Genomic DNA, 6,000 nt, shown 5'->3' with positions numbered 1-6,000 from the left:
AGACTACGAAGGAGTCTAGTCTGTGAAAGAAGCTTATTGGAACATCTTTGAGGGTGAGATTTTACCTGAAAACAGTTTCTTAATTTATTAGGCTTAGACTTGCATATTTTTGCTTTATTTTGCTTGGTAACTTACTTTGTTCTGTCTGTTATTACTTGAAACCACTTAAATCCTACTTTTTATACTTAATACAATCACTTTTGTTTATTAATTAACCCAGAGTAAGTGATTAATACCTGGGGAAGCAAACAGCTGTGCATATCTCTCTATCAGTGTTATAGAGGGTGGACAATTTATGAGTTTACCCTGTATAAGATTTATACAGAGTAAAACAGATTTATTTGGGGTTTGGATCCCATTGGAAACTGGGTGTCTGGGTGTTGGAGATAGGTGACCTGCTGAGCAATTTTTGGTTAAAGTCTGCAGGTTTGGGGACATGGAGCAGACCTGGGTCTGTGTTGCAGCAGGCTTGTGTGTCTGGCTCAACAAGGCAGGGTTCTAGAGTCCCAAGCTGGCGGGGAAAACGGGCTCAGAGGTAATTCCAGCATGTGAGGTGACAGTCCCAAGGGGGTCTTTGTGACTGAACCCATCACACTCGGGCTCTACCGCCTGGAGTGTCACCGGCACCTTTAAAGGAACCTGCCATCCACATCCTTCCTCCTCCACAGCCAGCCCTGACTGAGCTGGGCTGCCTCCCTTTATCTGGCTCTTCCACCTAGAGCATGCGCAGCAGGGAAAAGGCGGCTGTGCTCCTGGGCCCACAGTGATTGGTCTGGCCCCACTGGCCCAATGCACGATTGGTACACCCCGTCACACTCCCCTCTGGGGCATTTTTAGGGACCGAAATGTTATCTGCTTGTGTAAGGAAGGCTTTATAGGCCACAAGGCCTATTAACCAATCTCCACCGCATCTCATCTCTGCTGATATTTAAACTGTAAGCTTCTCAGAGCAGGGGCCTTACCTCCTCCATTTCTAAAGCATCTAACACATTGTTAATTATAATAATTATTACAGCCTTAATTGTGCCTTGGATCCAGCATGCTGTAGCCCTAAATCAGGGTAGCATTCACAGAGAGACACAAAGCAAATAAATACATTGTATTACACTGGGAGCTGCGGGGGGTCGTGCCTGAGGATGGCCAATGTAAACAGACTGTCTCGTGGCCCGCCAGTGGATTACCCTGATGGGCTGTGTGTGCCCCGCGGGCTGCAGGTTGCCCACCACTGCCATAAAGACTCACATTTTCCTCAGCCCATACTCTTGCAATAAGCAAAGTATGAGCAATAGGATTGCTTCTACTGAGTTAAAATTCAACAATATGTTACAGATACCAAATATCAAGTCTGATCAAAGAGTCTAAAGCCATTGGAAAAGAGGTTGCACATATTACATACGCTGGGTTCCATGGGGGTCTATTCTATTAGTGAGCATAAAGAACCTCTCATTAATGCTAAGGAGGAGGAAAACATGCATGTGGCTGGAGACTATACTTCACAGTTGTATTTTGCAGGGACAACTAGTTTGCAAGTAATATCAAGTGATCTGCTCACCTCTGCATTGCACAGTACCAAGCAACCTTGACAGCACTCAAGAAACAATAGATTATAGACCAAGAGCCTTGATATTCCATCTACCCTGCAAGACAAATGACAATGAATTAAGACTGAGCTTCTGTGATAAATGAAGGGGGCGGGCGGTAGCTCAGTTTTATGGACACCCAGCCAGCCAGTTAGCTACAATATCCCTGTTAGTAGCTGTTCTGTACTTGCTTTACTGTAAAGGGTTAAAAAAAGCTCATAGGTAAAAGGAAGGGAGTGGGCACCTGACTAAAAGAGCCAATGGGAAGGCTAGAACTTTATAAAATTAGGAAAAAAACATTCCCTTTGTCTGTTGTTCTCCGGAGAGGGGAGACACAGAGCAGCAATGCTGTAAGAACCTTTAAACCAGGTATGAAAAATCATCAAAACTACCTCAAAACTACTTATCTGAAACCCCAGGTATGTAAATAGATCTGGGAATGTGTAGGAAGACACGATTAAGTTTATCTCTCTTATTTCTTTATGGCTTGTGGACTCCTCTGTGCTAACCACAGGTGCTTTTGTTTTGCTTGTAACCTTTAAGCTGGGCCTCAAGAAAACCATTCTTGATGCTTAATTATTATATTTGCTCTTTTTAAATCTAGCAATAGCTGAGTTCTAGATGTATTTTCTTTCTTTTTTGTTTTTAATAAAATTTACTTTTTTTTAAGAACAGGATTAGGTTTTTGGTGTCCTAAGGGGTTTGTGCACACGTTGTTTAATTAGCTGGTGGCAACAGCTGATTTCCTTTGTTTTCTTTCTTAGCTCTTCCCTGGGTGCGTGTGAAAGGGCTTGAGGTTACCCCACAAGGAGGAATTCCCAAGTGTGCCCTCCTGGGTCCAAGGGGGTTTTTTACACTTGGGTGGTGGCACCATCTACCTATCTAAGGTCAGAGAGAAGCTGTAACCTTGGAAGTTTAATACCAGCCTGGAGTGGCCAGTATTAATTTTTAGAATCCTTGTGGGCTCCCACCTTCTGCACTCAAAGTGCCAGAGTAGGGAATCAGCCTTGACAGCTTCTGTGGGGAAAAAAACCACCCTGGGTGAGATTGTTACTCCTGTTCTGGTCCCGATATGCTGCATACACACTATGGGACTGTCCCCTCCATCAACAGAGTCAAGAAGAGATTTCCCCCCCACACTCCATTTTCTTGTCTCCTTCCCCTGAAGCATCCAAGATGGTTATGGCTGGAGATGGGACTTTCGGCAGGGTGGGCCAGGGCTCTGAGGTGGCACTGAGCATTCTCTCTCTCAGCTTGGCTGGCTGGTTCTTGCTCACATGCTCAGGGTCTAACTGATTGCCATATGTGGGGTCAGGAAAGAATTTTCCCACAGATCAGATTTGCAATGTCCTTGGGGTATTTTCGCCTTTCCCTGAAGCATGGAGTGTAGGTCACTTGCTAGGCTCATCTGAGTTTATCTCACGAAAACTTTTCCCTGCTATTGTGAGGGCCTTGGGGATTAGAGTGCCTTGGTCCCTCTTATTCTCTGCCTCTAGCACATCATAGTTTAGTCTACTGAGGGCTGTAACACTTTGGTCTAATTTTGGTCATTCGGTTTAGTGTGCAGGTGCTGGGTGGTGCTGGTAGCCTCTGATATTCAGACCGTTGGACTGGCCGATCTGATGGTCCCTTCTGGGCTTAAACTCTATAGACTATAATCGGTGCAGAAGAGTCTCATTTTCTCTCTCCCCTCAAGACAAATGGGATGAAATCTTGCCCCTGCTGAAGGGAATGGGAATGTAGCCAGGATTTCACAGGACAAATTTTATGGCCATGGGACTGTAAGAAACAAACCATGGCACAGCTGGCTCTGCTTGCTCTGTGAAATGCATTTCAGAAACAAATCTACTAAACAAATTTAGCAGGTTTGAGAGGGTCACTGCCAGCCTCAAACATGTTTTGAAAGAGACCCCTGCTTCTGTATTGGAAGATGGAGCCAGTACTGGAGACAGGCGAACCTCATGGGCTTTGTGCTTTTTGCAGACTGCTGGAATGAATTTTTAGGTTGACAAAAACAGTTCAAGGTCACAGACCTTTCCTCCACTAAAGGCTGAAATAATTTCAAAACAAGCAGCTGTTTTTCTAGCTGAAGGGAAGCCTTTCAAACAAGTCTCAGGAGAATCTCCCAGGAAGAAGGGTGTCCTGTGTACTAATATTGCATTTCTAGTTGTTTTATTAGACTTTCTCCCTCCCAGCTTCACGGCTCCTTCCCTTGCTTGGCACACTTTCTGCTCCCTTTTTTTCCATTGGAAATCTCCCTCCTTCCCCTCCTTGCACCTTTTTAAATGTCTCTCCAGACTACAGCATGGATGCAAGAATATCAAGTTTGAGAGCAATTTTTAAAACCACCCTGTTCGAAATTTTGTACAATGAGTTTGCTCATCCCAGGCCAGTGCATGACTTTACAGATCAAGGCAGGATGTCATGATGCAGGAAAGAATAGGGTGTGGATGTTATGTAGTTGTTGTATTTGGGAAGGAAGTGACTGCTCTCTGGCCTACAGAGATAATAAATAGCTGGAAGGTCCTGCATCTTGAGTTTTGATAATAGCCATAATAGGTTGGACATGCATGGTGCAACTGTGTCACTTCTCTGTAGAAATCCTGTTTATTTAAAAGCTAACAAAGCTGCAAAGCAGGGAATAAAATATGAGGGTTGGATGGGGTGAGACTGAATGAGAAAGCTGATACAAAGCCCACTGGATCAGGCCCTAAAGGAAGGGAAGGTTGGTGTATGGGATTAGAGAATACAGATTAGACCGAGTGGCCCTATGCTGATGAGTTTGCCTGTGGATGAGCCCAGGAGAAGGCCCACTGTGTTTTACACTGCACCCAGGATGCTGCCGAATGGAACAGTGGTTTGATCCTCCCATTGTTATTTATGCTACTTCTCCCCTGTGGTCAATTTCCCATGGAAGTTAAGACTGAGGATGAAAATAAGCCATTTTTTTCAGATAAAATAAAACCTGGCCCAGTCCTTTGGCCAAAAACCTCTTCTTGCAGCGCCTTTTACCACTTAGCTCTTACCAGTTTCAGTAGCAATAGGCAAGTGCTAATTATTATTTATGGGGACAGATCCAAACCCTGCTTAGTAGACTGTTGGCGAGATCCATTTAGATTTAGTTGGACCCAACCCCTGGATCTGAACACCCCTGAACTCTGGAGATGGTAGAGAGGTATTTCAGAATCCAAGCCCAGATCTGGAACTGGATGACATGGCTGGGCACTATTTACCTAGGGCTAGACTGCAACTGTACAGTCAGCTCTGAGTAGCTGCTCTGCCCCAGCAACAGACCTGGGAACAAATTGTGACTCAGAGACAACCCTTCCTCCTGAGATCACCACTTGCTCTGAGGGTAGTGATGGAGGAGTCACTTCACACCTTCTTATTGAAGAGCTTCCTTCCTACACTGTGCGTCTGGCCAGCGAGCTGGAGTGGCGGAGCTTGGGTTCCTCCAATTCTCTGTCCCACCACCGCTTCCCTGCCCACTTACTCACAATGGCATGTATCAGGCAAGTAGAACTAGCTTCCCCGCCAAGCTGTAGTAACAATCTAAACAGGGCCAAACAGGGAGAAAGGAACACCTTCCCCCACTACCCTTTAGTCCCTTGCAAAGCCAAGTAATGGCTGTGACCATAGAATCATAGAATATCAGGGTTGGAAGGGACCTCAGGAGGTCATCTAGTCCAACCCCCTGCTCAAAGCAGGACCAATCCCCAATTAAATCATCCCAGCCAGGGCTTTGTCAAGCCTGACCTTAAAAACTTCTAAGGAAGGAGATTCCACCACCTCCCTAGGCAACGCATTCCAGTGTTTCACCACCCTCCTAGTGAAAAAGTTTTTCCTAATATCCAACCTAAACCTCCCCCACAGCAACTTGAGACCATTACTCCTTGTCCTGTCCTCTTCTACCACTGAGAATAGTCTAGAACCATCCTCTCTGGAACCACCTCTCAGGTAGTTGAAAGTAGCTATCAAATCCCCCCTCATTCTTCTCTTCCATTTAGCCCCTAATGTGCTATCTCAAAATCCCAGAGCCAAACACCTTAGGACTCTGCAGGTTAGAAACCCAGGGCTGAATTTTGCATCTCGGACCCACCTCTTTCTAATGTAAATGATCTGTATTTGCAGAGTGAGTTTTATTTTATTTTGCATGTGTATTTATTTTTGTTTTGCTAATAGCCTGCCTTCCCCTCCCTTATACATCGTGTGTGATGGCTAAATCTTATCTCTGTTTTTTAACAGACCAAAGTGCGAGCTGGCTTTTCAGTGCATTTGTTCCCAGATCTCTCAGGCCACCCTCTTTCACCAGTGCTAACATTCATTATACAAAATATCCAGAGTTAAAGAGAACAGAATAAAAGTTGTTTGCCCAATGGCCTAGAAGCCTAAGTCCCTTTTGAAGAAAGCACCTGGTATT

At 45.0% G+C, this 6,000-nt stretch overlaps 1 long non-coding RNA gene across 1 annotated transcript in view; it reads left to right on the top strand.

Annotated features, from left to right (window-relative positions):
- Positions 1 to 1,892: 1,892 nt before the first annotated feature.
- Positions 1,893 to 6,000, top strand: part of LOC142070941 (uncharacterized) — a 29,074-nt gene continuing 24,966 nt past the window's right edge. The window contains exon 1 of the long non-coding RNA XR_012666872.1: positions 1,893 to 1,949. This is a non-coding gene — a long non-coding RNA (uncharacterized LOC142070941). The remainder of the gene's footprint in view (positions 1,950 to 6,000) is intronic.

The sequence above is a fragment of the Caretta caretta genome, chromosome 2, assembly GCF_965140235.1.
Source record: "Caretta caretta isolate rCarCar2 chromosome 2, rCarCar1.hap1, whole genome shotgun sequence".
Classification (NCBI taxonomy): Eukaryota; Metazoa; Chordata; order Testudines; family Cheloniidae; genus Caretta; species Caretta caretta.
This window is presented reverse-complemented; position numbering and strand designations above follow the sequence as displayed.